The 15,440-nt window shown below is 46.3% G+C and overlaps 1 protein-coding gene across 4 annotated transcripts in view; it reads left to right on the plus strand.

The window, feature by feature from the left end:
* The first annotated feature begins 606 nt into the window (after positions 1-606).
* The window catches only part of LOC147750899 (src substrate cortactin-like), a 144,394-nt gene continuing 129,560 nt past the window's right edge, over positions 607-15,440 (plus strand). For 2 of the 4 annotated variants that reach the window (XM_086918702.1, XM_086918730.1), the window contains exon 1: positions 607-1,123. The gene's annotated coding sequence lies outside the window, so the exon portion shown is untranslated. Of the gene's footprint in view, positions 1,124-10,312; positions 12,130-15,440 lie in introns of those variants that run through there. The other 2 variants (XM_086918712.1, XM_086918721.1) reach the window with 2 other exon arrangements.

Here is a 15,440-nt window from a genome sequence, read left to right on the forward strand (position 1 = left end):
GGTCATTTGCCCAAACTACCACTGTCACATCATAGCCTCGGATGAGGGTCCATGAGCCACTCTCTATCAGGTGGGGAATTAGAGGTGCACTTTGGGTGCCAATGTAATCTCTGCTGGTGAACAGCACAGTAAACTGGGGCACCCAGAGTGGAGTTTCAAAATGCCAGGTTAATTGTAAGTAAAACGTAAGCCACGCTGGGGACTTCCACCTGTTTTGTCTACAGTTATATACATCGTTATTAGTGCTTTCATGTTACATGTTTCACTGAATGACATTTGAACAGAAAAAACACCTATGTTTCTCCAGGCGTTTTTCAGGGAGTTGTTGCAGTCCGGCGCCCTCTGGTGGCCGGTTATGGTGGTGGTATGAAGTAGTTGCCTATAGTAGCTGTAGTGTAGAACTGATGCGGCTTCTTGCCCCTCGTTGGGAAGGCCACTATGAGTCCCTATAGCACACAGAGCTTGGGAGCCTACACCTAGGCATGCTCCCACACCTGGGCCGATAAAGCGTGAAATTCTTACAGGTGGGTTCATTGCTCATAGAACCGGTCACATGCTACATAATGCTCTTCTGCTACTTAGGCGTGTGCTCCCAGCAAGGCCTATGCCATAAACAAGGCTGCCGCTAGCAGAGGTGGTTGGCATCCAGATCGCCTCGTCAGCGTGCCTTGTCTGCCGAAGTTGTTCAAAACTGGAGCCTGAAGAGCTGGGGTGCACACCGGTGCCTACACATCTCCCATCACCGTCTTCGGCAGCTCTGCCCTCCATCAGGCGCGGCAGCTCCACCCGAAAGCTCTCCTCTTGGCTTCAGGCAGCCCTCGGCGCAGCGCTAAGATGCAGGAAGTGGATTCGAGGGCTGAGCCGGCAGCCCGGAGGTGCTGAAATGCAGGAAGTACTCTCAGAAGCGGAGAGCCCTGGCATGCAGTCAGAAGAGGAACGAGGGACAGGAATGTACCTTTGAGCCGGAAACCAGGCGCTGTGCGGCGGGGAGTGGCTACGGGTCCCGGTGGGGAGCACCTGAGGTACGGTGGAGGACTGACAGCGCAGAGACCAGAACCCCCGACCGTCCGGGCTCACCCACCGTGCAAGAACCCGAGAGGGCTGCGAGAGCCGAGGATACAAGGTAAGGGCGGACCAGCAACGGCTCGAGCCGCGGGGTGAGACGTCGAGCAATTAATCAAGCTTCTGGGCGTCCGGTGCTTCTAACGAGGCTCGCGCGCTGCAACATCACCCGAGTGCACGTGTGCTCCGCGCCTGTCATTCACACAGTTTAGTGAGTTGTACTTCTGAGGGACCCCGCCGCAAAGGCTACAATAGGATGTAGCGTAACGGCCGGAGCGACCGACCTTGAAGTTGGGAAGTCAGGTTCGAATCTTGGGGAGAGGCTCAAACATCCCGTGGTTCTGGCCAAATCACTTAATCTCCCCGCGACTTTGAAATGAATGTGTCTATCTGTAATGCAACTGGTGCCCTGCCCATGTAAAGCGCTCTGATACCTTCAGGTCGAGTTCGCGCTGTATACGAAAAAAGTTAAATAAGAAAAAGATGGAGTTCCCCACACCCTCAGCTGAAGCTCACCAAGCTAGGCCAGGTCCCACCAGCCAGATTATGCACTAACCCACACCCCTAACAACTGCCAAATTCAGAAGCATAACGAGGCCAGACTTTGTTAGGCTGCAGCTATAGTTTGTTATGGCTAGGCCTGACCCCACATAGAAGGCTTTATCAGCCTCAGGACAGGCTCTGTTTCAGTCAGGGCTGAGGCCGGCTCGGCCATTTCATGCACAGGAACAGCTGAGCGATTTGTGGTGCTTTAAATTGTAGCTTTGGTTGGGGCATATTTGGTCATCACAAATGTTCCACCCCTTCACTAGTGTCGTTCTTCTTGCAACAGTGAAGATCAAAGTGCTGATATGAGGATTTTGACCATTTCACTGGTTAAAGTGTAATAACGTTTTCCTAAGTTATTTCCCCCCTGCCTTGTCCCTTCCTTTTCTCCTCTTTATATGTGTACACTGCTTAGGCTAGACGTTTACCTTTGACCCCGCTGAGTAAGAGAAATGGGATAGGGCAGAATGCCAGAGATGAACACAGATGTGAAAAAGAGGCATAGGGAGAGATGTGAATCAGGAGGAGAAGGGAATAGAGTTAGAGATGATGCAGAAAGAAAATATATGGGGTAGGGACTGAAAATAAGTAAATAGAGAAAGGGGAGGCAGCCAGAAGCAAAGATAAGGAGTGGTAGAAGGAGGAAGATGTATGTAGAGAAAGAGAGGTAGAGAAATAGGCAAGGCTTTAAAAGAGTGTAGTAGAAAGAGATAAGGATAGGGAGAGGAAATAGAGACATTGAAGTGCAGTACACCAGGGACTGAGGAAGAGAAAGAGAGACTAGTGGAAAACAGAGGCAAAGTAGAGAGAGCAAACTGAGAAGAAATATAAACAAGTGGGTCAGGTAACGAGTAGTGAGGAAGGCAAAAGGTAGAGAGAAGAGTAAAGGGTAGAACGAGATATCTGGAGTGGAACGACAAGAGTAAGTTGAGAGACATAAGTGAAATAGAGAAAGAGGTGAGGTTTATACTAAAGTAGAGAGTTGTGAGAGGAAGAGATGGTGAGGTGAGAGGTCGAGATTTTTGAGGTAGAAGGGGTGAGGTGAAATGGAAAAGGAGGTCCTGAGAGAGAGTAAGAGTTTGTTTGAGAGAGAGTAAGAGATAGGAGTTGATGATGGAGAAAAGGGTCAGTGGCATGGTAGTAGAGGCATTAAGAGAGACATAGAGAGGTGGGATGAAGACTGACATGAGGTTTTGTGAGGAGTGAAGTAGATGGAGAAGAGATGCAGGGTGTTCAGATGGATAAAGACTAGTGAGGTACAGTGAGAGGGATGAGGTAGAGAGAACTGAGGTAGAGAGAGAGGATCAGGAGTCACAACTATACATGCAAGCACAGAATGTGATAGAGAGAGGGGTGAGGTCATGAGAGAGAGGTAGAGGGAGACAAAGCTGAGTGAGTTCTATTGGATATATTCAGTGCTTTAAATGGGCTGGTAATCACCGGTACTGAGTACCGGCACTTCTTAGTTTTATCACTCTGAGTACCGGCACTTCTCTACTGCCAAGGAGAGTGCCGGTACTCATGAAGGCCTGGTGCTGGTGGCCTGTATCTGACAGCCAAAGCACTTCTAAAGACCTATGCTGAGCCCCCGCTGAACTACTCATCTGCATACCGCCTGGGTGTTCACCATCATGCTGTGTTGCAAACACAGAAATCGAGGCAGCCCGGTGACAACGCTATTCAGAAAGCCATGGGAGGTAACCAGGTTCAAATGACTTTAATCCCACCTGATTCTTTTGTGTAAGTGTCTGCTATTGCCTGTCTGTGATTGTTTTTGTGTGAGAGAAATACGAGAGACTGGGAGAGAATAGACACACTCTTGGAAGGTATATTAAAGGAAATGTGTGGAATGCTTGTGTATGCACGTCTGCTTGTTTCTTTCTGTGCAGCTCGAGAATATATGGTATTGTGCCAAGCAACAGCAATTAACAGGAGTGATGTTGCAAATATTACGAAACAAGAAAATGTGGAAATATCCCCACGTTTGGCTTTCGTTGTGCAATGAGTAAACACACCTTTGTTTATTGAAAGATTTTTACTCTAGCAAGTAAATGGCCTTGTAAGATTGTGCACTGCTTTGCATCACTTTGTGTGACTTTTCCCCAGCATGAACCCTCAGTAAATCTGGTGCTAAGTTTCCGTTATGCATGCTTGCCTGTCAAATTAGAAAAAGAAGCTGCTTTTTATGAGCAGCGTTGTAGTGGCAGGAAGTTCGTATGTTCCATTCACTTTACCGAGGCCCATTGCAAGGTGCATGTCCTGGGCAATAGCCCACTTTCTCCATACCTTCAAACGTCTCTGATCACATGTAGGCCAGATCACAGCTAGACTTTTGCAGACCCAGACCTGGTCAAGCTAGACTGTCAAAACCTGGCTTAGCTCACCTAGACTCTAAGAGCTCCAGGTTAGAGCACAGCCAGGTACTGTGGGTGTCGGCCAGCCCCAGCCGCCCCTGAGCCAGGCTGCCCGAGCTATAGGTGGACTAGGAGTGCTGCCCAGGCAGGCTGAGGGAGAGCTTCTCAAGCGGGGTGCACGCAGGACCAGGAGAGTTGAAGCCAGAGTTAGGAGAGGCAGGTAGTGCTGGGAGAGCCGTAGGGCGCCCAGTGAGAGGCGTGTCCTACTGAGAGGAAGAGGGAATGTTGATCTTTATGTAACTAATGTTCCAGGAGACAGTACAGGCCCTGTTGGTTTTCACCGCAGTTATCTGGTATTTGAGATGGGCCAATCCAACCTAGAAGACCCTGCTTTCACTCAAGTGGACTTAGTGGAAAATGTTGGGCCAGGGAAGATTTCTATTGGACTGTGTCTCAATTTATAATGTCCTCTGAATAATTTACACCATATCATTAGCATTCAACTTGCAGAGCTTACAGGCGGCTGGGCTTTGTATGCAGTCATTTTAAGGACTTCTGAAAGTTAACTTTTATAATCTCTAAGTTTGATGTTTCATGGTCACGATGTCACCTTTTTCGGGTTTTCCTCCTCTTGCCCCCTCACCCATTCCAGTGTCTAAATGGCTGGCTTCAAGAGACGCCTGTGACGAAGGACAGGCGGGGGTGGGAGTCCAGCTCGGTGGACAGACGGCGCTGCTGACAGTCTGCGGACTCACGTGGATCACGAGCGTCGCATTGTTTTCCTGCTGCACGGAGGCCTCAGCCACGCCCCTTCACACGGAGTCAGATAGATAGACGCAAGTGTGCGCGTGGGCGAGGTAGAATGGAGTGGGAGGAGGACAAGTGGGTCAATCTTCCCCAGGCCTTGCGCTTTTTAGAAGCCCCACCCCATACTCGTGATGCAACATATTTATTTATAGATTCTATAAAGCAGACTCCCATCTTATGACGAGACAGCTAACGGTGCCTGTAACGGGGACTGGGTTTTCTCTTCCCCTGCACTAAATATTTGTAATCTATGAACGGGTACACCTCTTACGAAGGGCCCACCTACAATATGACTGACCCCTGGGCCCATAAGAAATGTTTACATGCAGAGTGTGTTTGCAGCCAGCCTCCAGCGTGGCATGCCACAGCGAAATGTGTACGGGCTCTTGGGATTCATTCTGAAGGCTGTCACTCAGGCGGGAAACCAAACTTGGTGCAGTGGCACTCAAAGAGACCTAGGTATCTGACGCCTCTATGTTACTCAACACATTTAACACTATCTGGCACAAGTTTCACCCAATAAGTACTTGCCTGTCACGCAAATAAGCAACAAAAAGAGGACCAGTCAATCTTGGTGAAGGGCCTCCCACTGTACAGCAACATATGTTGCCTCCTTTTTAATAGCCTTTGATCCGTTTGAGCTAGAAACACAATTTGTTGTTCAAATCTACAGATTATGTAGCAGATGATGGAGTGTGTGGTAAATGAGGGAAAGCCACATTTGTGCTGAAAATGCTTTAGATGCAAAATTGCATAATATCAGTAACACTGCCGATTGGGCTAACTGGTATTGCCAGAAGGCCTGCTCTGACACATCACTCTGTGGGACTGTTTTAATGGTTCTGGGTCCGATTTTCCTCTTGATTTCCTTGCAGTTCAAAACTGCTCCAATTTACAAATGTGGCCACTTGTGACCTGTTATATAGAGTTTTTTAGAGCAGTGAGCAATGTTTGCATTGGATATGTTTATGGTAACAATCGGTCCCATGACACATAATAGGGACAGTTAGTGGAAAACCAAATCCTCTTTCAAAATTAATACACTGAAGGATTACTAGAAAACACAATATGCATCTTGAAATATGTATTCTGGAATGTCAATCTAGTGCACACAATATGACTTGCAACCACAAAGAAAAAAGACATTAAAGCAACACAAACGTTTACGAATAGTTTAAACAAGCTCTAGTACTGTAACATTTTAGTTATGTGTGCTATAGCACTAACACCCGTATTTGCTATGTCTTAGCACTATAATAGTTTTAGCACGTTTAACAAAATTAAAAGCCAATTCTGAGTTTCAAAGGTGGATCACACTTGCAAACCTGAATCAGAACAATAACATTTATTGTTCAGTTTAATAGCAATCCTGCTATTTGCAGCACCCTGGAGCAGCAGTGCACACATGGTAAGCACACCAGATAGCCAACCAGACAGCAGGCGAAGGCTGAATGCCAGCAGCCTCCAATTAGAATGGATGTTGTGATTGTGCCTGTCTCGTTTTCCTGGGCACGCCAAGGTCCTTTCTAACTTTTAGCTGTCTGTGCCCAGTTTTTATAAGATAATTCAGAAGCTTGTTGAAAACCTTTCCGAATAAACCATCAACAAGGGTAGTGTAATGTTCTTTCAGCAATTTTTGCTCTATTAGGCAGTGTTCTTCGTTAAAAAAACTCTGCTATTTCATAACAATGATTTAAAAAATGAAATGATCCAATTAAATACCATGAATATATTCACACAAGTTTGATTATCACATATGCAGAACAGTATGAAAAGAATGTGCACTTGATATCATATGCCTTTTGGATGAATTGATAAGCACATGTCGGTCACATAAGTGGAAGGCACTGAAAAGGAAAATAAACATAATATTTACTGCTCCTGTTTCAACCATTTGATGTGCTAATGGAGGTCACTTTTATTTTTGTGCCACAGACAATTTTCTGTTTCTGCACACAAGCAACCATAAAGTGAAAATAAAACACAAGAAATATCCCACTCCAATTTAGGGGAAAAGAGTAAGATTTAATAAATAAAATGAGACCAAAATGGCAAAACTACAGTCAGTAGAACCAGACTTATGCAATTTTGAAGGTTTAACTAAAAATAGGACCAAGAAGCAGGAAGTGCTAAGTGTTGGTATTTGGTTGCACTACACTAGGAAAAAGTCACAAGTTCAGTCTGCAATTGAGTGCGGGCCGGATACAGGGACCAGGTTAGTCCAGCTGAAAAAGTTAGCTTCTCAAAGTCCGGTGTGCGGAGTTCAAAACTTCAGGATTTCACAGGAGGAGCTCAACTGATGCCAGCCAAGGGTACAAGACCTGGGGAGGCACCTCTTGGGGATCTAGAATGAACTCCAGCAGAGGACAGCAAGGCTCAAGCAGGTCCAGATGCAGGTACAGGCAGGTTCAGTTGGAGGTCCAGGCAGGGCTAATCGCAGCAGGTAAGCTGGGTATTTTCAGGGAGGCCTCTGGAACTTGTTGTGTCCCTGTAACTCAGAACAATAGGTTAGCCAACTGACTCTTGCAGTCACTCTGGTTCGCCTGGGATGAAGGAAGCAGATCCAGTCTTCCTTCTCAGTGAGTAGGCCAGTCCTCAAGCAGCACGGCAGTCCTCTGAAGAACAAGGCAGGCCTCAAGCAGTGGGGCAGTCCTCAGGACTTCCCCGCTGCTCCTCTGGGGAACAAGATAGTCCTTCTTCTGTATTGTTCACAGATCCAGGAGTGTACTGATGAGTGACTCAGGAGGTCCAACATTTATACCTGGTGCCACTATCTGAAGTAGGGGAACATCTAGTCCACCCCCACATCTGGTTCTGTAAAGTTCCTTCCTTTCCCTTCTTTCCTCTGCCTAGGCTCCAAGAGGTATAGGGTGACAAAAGGCTAGTGTCAAGTACCTTTGTGAGTGTGCTGGAGGCAACCCATTGAAGTGTAAGTTGGGCAGGGAATACCTCTGCCTCTCACATCCTGGCAGGATGGCCCTCTCTCTCCTAGCTATACCCAGGTCCTATTTTTTCACCTTCTGGGCTCAATACACATTCCAACTGGGACAGGGATTAACCGGCCTAGGCAGCTGAAAACTCATAGAAGGCCTCAGAAAGTTTAGGGCAGGAAAATGTCAGCTTCCTAAAAGTAGCATTTATAAAAAATTAGAATGTAAAATCAAACTTTACCATTAAAGGAGATTTTAAGTTACAATTAACTTGATTTCACACATGACTGCTACCAATCAAAATACTGATTAAATGTAAAAGGGTAACCCAATGCTATTCCTTGGGAGAGTTGGGCCGTATAGTAGTGTAAAACATATTTGGGAGTTTTTACTACCACGACATTTAAAACTTAAAAACACATGTCCTACTTTTTAAATACAATGCATCCTGCCCTGTGGGCTGTTTAGGGCTTACCTTAGGGGTAGCTTATATGTATTAAAGAGGTTTAGTCCTGGCTAAAGGTTTTTTTTGCCAGGTCAATACTGGCAGTTTAAAACTTCACACAGGCTGCAATGGCAGGACTGAGACATGTTTTAAAGCGCTACTTTAGTGGGTAGTACAATGAGTCCTGCAGGCCCACTGGTAGCAGTTAATTTGGATGCCCAGAGTACATGTAGTGCCATATACTAGGGATCTACAAGCAAGTGAAATGTGCCTATGCGATTAGGCCCTTTTTACCATCTTTAAAGGAAAGATAACAAGTGCTTTAGCACTGGTTAGCAGTAATAAAGTGCACTGAGACCTATGGCCAAAAAAAACAAAATTAGAAAACTGGAGGACCGAAGACGAAAAGTTTGGGGGTGACCCTATAGAGAAGGCCGAGTCCAACCCTATTAACATTCCAAAACCTGCACCTGAAATCAAAATCACTGTTCTGCAAAGAGATACATTTTCCCCGTTGAAGTATAGCAAGCAGGATATCTGCCTTTGAAGTTAAGCTTTATGAGAGTGATTTTGGTATTGCTGTTTGCCTGGTTGTTTTTCAAGTACTACAGACTATGTAGTCAAAGGCACTACACTTGGGCTTCATGAGCGCCTTCCATTGGATAACATTGGCGTGGGGCCCCCACATTAAATTATTTTATAGGCCTTCGCACATGACCGCTGTAATAGTGTTTGTGGTCTTATTTACGGTGAGGAAGGAGCTAGAGACTTCAGGTTTTCTTTGTTAGTCATTGTAACGTTTTTGGTATACTTCTCTTATGTGCATTGGCATCATTTTCTTCCATAAAGAAAAACACTGACTGGATAATCAGTTAATGGGGGCTATTTAAGTGTCGCATTGTATTCTGAATGTCTAAACTGCCATCACCTTTTGCTTTTGACTGCTCTGCTGTGCAGCCTTGAGAGTACAACCTTAAAAGAGGTGCCTAATGGGTCTCTAGTTTCTTCTATTAATCGTGGTGTCTCTTAAAGGTAAATGTTTTTAAATCTGTGTCTTAAGCCCAATGACACACTACCTGGAGCGAATGCTTCCATTCCCCAGACAGCAATTGCACTGCTCATTAAGCCTCTGCATGTAAGAGATCAGCCCCCCATCCTACATCTTCTCTTGTCTAGTGGTAAGAGCGGGACTTGATTACCCAGTTTGAGGTTCAGCTGTTCTGTTGTCCCAGGACACCAGTGGTAAACAACTCCAGTTTTTACAGTTAAGTCTAATGACCTCTGGCTGACCTGGAACGCCAGGAGCCACCTGGTGTCATGTAGAGTCTGGCCTCTTTGTGCTTTCACTGCCACACATCTGGATAGTATCACCAGCACCAGCCCTTTACGCCTGTGTGGAAACTAATGGACAGAAGCCTTTATAATAAAAATGTTGCCTTTTCTTTTAATTTCCAGAATTGTGATTGTGCAAATGCGTGTGAGTATAAAGTTTGATCTGGGGGCCAGCATAGCCCTCCCTCTGGCCTTCACCTCTAGGTTCTGACATCAGTTGGGTCATTTTGCTTGAGTGGATGCTCTCTTGGTAGTGGGGGGGTGGGTGGGCTCCATTTCGATGCCCACTCCTTGAATTTTACACGTATGCTGTAACTGGTATTGTGTTTTCCAGATGTATGGTCTTAATATTCACATTATTAGACAACATATAGTTTTATTAATTCTGACTCTGTACTTCTTGGAAATGAATTGGGCCACAACCTCTTCTCTCACCTTTAGTGCCTTAACTTAAGGCCTATATGGCCCAATAGCCCAGCTGTGGTTGAAAGTCGCAATTTCCCCTTCTCTGACACCTCTGATTCTGTCTTGAGTAGCGTAGGTCCCTTTTTGCTTCTACCCACGTTACCCATGGGTAAGTGGATTCAGGATCCGTCTACATTCTCTGGGGGTTGGTAGGTCCATGAGTTACGCTCTTATAAAGTGTTTGCAATAAAGAACAGCACCGTCCGTGTCGAGAAATGCCTTCCTCGTCTCCACCAAGAGACGGTGGAGGAGCGAGGTCTTTCACCAGAGCCTGCTTGCTCGCTGCACCAGGAAGTGGTTTAGGGACCATGTTGTGAAAAGGAAATGACTAAAAACTTCTGTTTTCATTTCTAGCGTTCCTCTTATAGTGCAGAAATCTGTGGGAGCTGAGTGCTGTGAAAGCAGCCGAGCTGTCTCTGTTGCAGCGATATCAGGATGGCCGACATTTTAGTCCTTTATTTGTAAAGGGCGAAGAAAAAAAGCACAAGCAATGGAAAGCAAAGTAACTGAACAGGACTAGCGGAAAACTGTGGACTGGAGCAGGTCATCGCTCATGGACCTGGGAAGGTTGGCAGGAAACGACCTCTCTCACCTGTTCCTCATTGCACCTTAATTCTATTGTACTACCACTAACCCGTCCCTCCTTACAGCCCCTTCCGTCTCAATATCCCTGCCTGTAAACCTGCCCATATCCCCGGCACCTACATGTCCCCTCCGGGTCCCTGTCCCTTCGCCTGTTAGTCCCTCTACCCTCTGCGTGGTATTGTAGCATTTATATAGCTCCTCACTGCCCGCGGAAGGGCGCTCAGGCACATCATTGGATGGGTGGCACGCGGTGCATCGTGGCTGGCAGAGTGTTATATGTGTCGTGATCCTGCATGGGACATGTCTTGGTGTCTCGCCGGAGGAGCCAGAGAGTTGCTCCTGCTTTGCGGTGCATTTCATAGCAGTGTGACAGTAAAGGAGGTGTGAGAGAGACAGGTACACACATTACCATCGAAATTAGCTGTCACTTGTAATTGACTCTGCAGGTCCCATGTTATGCTTCATAGTTTCTAATAAGCTTTGCGTTTACAATTATGCGAGTCTGGGAAGAGGAGACTCATGGGGGAAGAGGGGATGGAGGCATGGGACTACAGGATGGACTGCTTAACAGATTTAGTAGTCAAGTGGGGGAAAATGACAATCTTAAACATATAAGGAGCAACAGAACACCAACATAGGTTGACTGCTGTACAGATTTTTTATTTAACCATTTTATTTGATTTTATCATCACATTTCGTTCAATGTCAACATAGGATATTGTTTAAGGATGTTACATTTCGGTTACTGGTAGTTACAATTGTGTTCTTCTCAGGGTGTCGGTTGATTGTGATACATTGGTAGGTAATGTAACGATGACTTATTTTATGTTTACCCGTCATTTTCCGGTTTCTCCATCTTGCCTTGTGTCTTATATTTTGAACTACTAGGAGGTTTAGTTTATTACTATCTTTGGGCTCAATCTGGGTAGAATGTTGGGTAAAAAGTGTGTGGGGGGCAGACAGTTATTGTCTCTAGGGACTTCTGTCTGGGGATTAAGGGGCTTGTGTCTGATGATGGCTGTCCTGCCTTTTTTTAAGCTGTTGGGTGGGCTCTAGTCGCTTATTGCGTGCAAGGAGTTCTGAGGTGTTTGGGGTTCCACACTGATCACGATTGGCGGGCCCTTAGTTATGGAATCTCTGTTGGTGCGTTTGAGTCTTGGCGTGGTTGTGTATCTGTTGTATTGTGTCGCAAGCATTGTAGGAGTGCGGCCAATACCCCTCATATCTCTTCCTGCCTAATGGCATATTCCTCTGCTGCTCACCACTCACTGACCGCTCCTATCAAAGCTACTAATGGGGGTCCTTCTGGGGCTCGCCAGTGCATATATATCCTACTCGTTGCTAATAAAATTGGCAATGATGCAAATCGCGTTTGGGTTTTGAGCTGCTTTTGACGGCCGAACGCTCCCAGTGCGCTGGCATCCCATGTATTGGTGACTTTGAGCTCCGTGACCTCCCGTATCCTGTTGTGTACTGTGCTCCAGTATCGAGTTAGAATCTGGACAGCTCCAGAACATGTGCTGAAATGTTGCTGTGGTGGTGCTACAGCGGGGCACAGGAACTGAGTGTTTGGATAGAATCTCTGGAGGTGTGCCGGCGTTAGGTAGGCTCAATGCAAAATAAAAATGTTGATATTTTTAAACCATGGCTTGCAAGAGACTTTCTTTGGGTACTCAAGGGTGTGCTCCCATTCTTTGTCATGTAATGGGAGCTTGAATTCCTCCTCTCACTTCTGTTGCAATGGGTTTAGTGATGTGGCTGTTAGTTCCCGCATGGCTTTATATAGCCAAGCAATCAAGTGTTGTCCGGAGCCCATGTGCAGTGCCGTGTATGCAGGACCAGGTGTGTCGGTTCTCCCTCAGACAGGTCCCACAATCTGCGACAGTCTGAAATGATCTGTCCGTGGAGCATGAACTGTCCTCTCGGGAGACCACTTTCCTCAGCCAACTGAGCAATTGGGACTAGCTGCCTATCCACGAACAGGGTCTCCACTTTGAGTAGCGAGTGGTCCATCCATATCTGCAAATGTTGGGATTTATATCCTGAGCCCCTTGGTAAACCAGCCAGGGCTAACAGGGGGGTGTAAGGTGGTGCCCCTCCGGAGAGACGGTGGATTCTCATCATAGATTTACGGACTATCTCTACCTGCATGGGGTATGTTGTACTGGGGTAGGTCTCTGGTAGCAGTAGGCGACATATTGCAGATGCCAGCATAGGGCCGGTTTCAGAGCTGTCTCCTCCATGTGACATCCCACCGTCCACCGGGATAACCCTTGGAGTTGTGCCGCCAGGAAATATGCTTCAAAGGATGGAGCTCCTAACTCTCCCTGGTCTGCAGGCAATTGCATCGTTTTAAGGGCTACTCTATGTTGACTATCACCCCATATGAGGGAGCCGAGCAAGGAGTCCAGCTCTCCGAAAAAAGATCTGGGGGGATAACCGTTATTTTGGCGAACTGGTATAGGGGAAATACACCTTGTATCCCTTGAGCGCAGATCTCCCTCCACGAGAGGTACAGGTAGGAAATATTACACTCGCCTGGAACTGGTATAGGAGTCTAGGTACTATGATCATCTTTGCTATGACTATTGTGCCTATTGGGGCCAAGGGAAAAGTTTTCCAAAACCCCACTGATCTTTGTATGCTCATCGGTACTTGTCGGTGGTTGCCATCATATAGGTCGGCAGGGATGTGATAAAGTTGAACACCTAGGTATCGCGGGGTTTGGGCACTCCAGGCAAGTGTAATATTTCCTACCTGTACCTCTCGTGGAGGGAGATCTGCGCTCAAGGGATATAAGGTGGATTTCCTCTAGTTTTCCCGCAGTCTAGCTGCAGCTGCTAAAATCCGTGGGTGTGGCCCATAGGGGGCCCAGGCCTAGTGTCACATCCCACACATGCAGCAGCAAGTTGTCAGCATACAGTGACACACTGTGAGTGACGCCTGCTAGTGGAATGCCCCAGTTCTCCCCCCTCCTGGCGTAGGTGGATTGCCAGGGGCTTCATTACCAAGGCTAAGAAGAGGGAGGAGAGCGGACACCCCTGCCCCGTGCCGCACTTCACTTGGAAGTGTGCTGAGATATATTGACTTAGGCTGACGAGGGATGTAAGATTGGTATATGGTAGTCTTATGTATGGTAGTAGCCTGGTGCACAGAGAAGGGAACCGGGTGGGAGCACTTTTAGCCTGGCTGGTCCAGCAGGATAGAGATATCCAACCCATCACAGTATACGTACCCAAACAGGTCATAAAGTTATGTCTGCGGAGATCTGCTAGTGGCTGGGTGTGACGCTAATCTGTTTTCGGTCTCTAGCCATTGGACATCTAACATCCGTCGCAGCCCAGCTATCTGTCTGATGCATGCCCCCATGATTACCACCTTGAAGGCGTCCCACTCCAGCGTCCTGGAGGATGCTGTGTGGGCGTTTGTTGCAAAACAGCCCCGAATGCAATTTTCTTGTTCGTGGCGGAATACCTGGTCCTAAAGGCAATCGCGTGGTAGTCACCATGCCGGGACCGAGGGCAGTGGAGGTTGCCATCTAATGGTTAGGAGGTGCGCGTCATGATCAGATACCATTCTTCCTTAGTAGTCTGTGTGTTGTATCATTGGAATGAATGTCGGTTTTATTGCAAAACAGCAATATAAGTTGTTCTTGTGGTACAGGCTCTCATGTTATGCCTTTCACCCAATTCAGGAAACCTGAGCTTCCCACAGACCCACCACAAAATAACATGTTCTCTGCTGGCGCCAAACTGTGCATAGACCCGAATCGTTTTTGAAAATTGTGGAGAATCTTTAATGATCTAGCTGCCTATTGTGGAAAAAATTAAACCCCAGCAATATTGCCACAGTCCCCCATCAACTAATGTTATATATCTGTTCAGTAGTCTGTTGTATTTATTCAGGCATCTTTCAGCACAAGCCTCTTTCCCAATTCGTCTGGAAGGTCCTCTGCATACAGGTGTATGTGTCATGTGTCTCTCAGTTACCTATAATCCCAAGTTGCTGTACCCAGAAGGTTACTTCCCCAGTCTGTTCCTAGCTGCAACAAGAAGCACTTAGAAAAGAGTGACCTTCAGCCTGCTGACACCAATCAGGGATGTGGTATTCCTATAGCTCGACGCCCGGGACATATTGTTTGGGGTCAACGGCAACACGTTTTCATGTGTTTTTTGTCCTTGGGACAAGTTGGCCCAACCCCCTACAGCGCAAACCCTTTGTCTGCCAGTTTACAGTATCAAATTATGGATCAGTGAAAGGCATTGCCTGAAGTTAAGGTAATATTTGTGTCCATGTGTTAATGCTGTTCAAACTTGTATTTCTGGTTCATTCATGCAAAGGCTTTATTATTAGGTGAGCAATTAAAGTAAATTTTGTAATCTCAGACTGCACTACTGACAGTGGTTAGAGTATAAAAACTTGTACACAAGTTTTCAACGTTTAGCAATATGAGGCCATGTATACTGCTTCCAGAATACTCTCTGATTAGATGCAAATATTTGCAGAAGCTTTGCTTTCAAAATAAAAAAAAAATGCAAAAACATTTAGCTGAACTACTGAAAGAAATTAGGTACCATTTCTTTGCTGCATAATTTAGTAAATGTGTTGATGTACGCTAGTATTTACCAAAAATATTCATTATGGAAAATCAAGGTAACCAGTTTTGATAAGATAATGGGAAATAGCAAAATAAACCAGCACTGGTAAAGCCAGTGGGTCTGAAATTGTTGGTCAGCCTTTGTCAATGCGTGACTTGTTTTGGCATGGTTTTTGTAAAACCTTATTGGTGTGGTAACTGCTGGACCCTCACCATTATAACAAACATTGGCAAAAGCAAAAATAGTTTTGGTCTCACAAAATCGCACATTGCACTGTAGTTCCTGGCACTGACCAAAACAACTCTGTGTCCATATG

Source organism: Lissotriton vulgaris, chromosome 1_1 (assembly GCF_964263255.1).
Source record: "Lissotriton vulgaris chromosome 1_1, aLisVul1.2, whole genome shotgun sequence".
In the NCBI taxonomy this organism is placed as follows: domain Eukaryota; kingdom Metazoa; phylum Chordata; class Amphibia; order Caudata; family Salamandridae; genus Lissotriton; species Lissotriton vulgaris.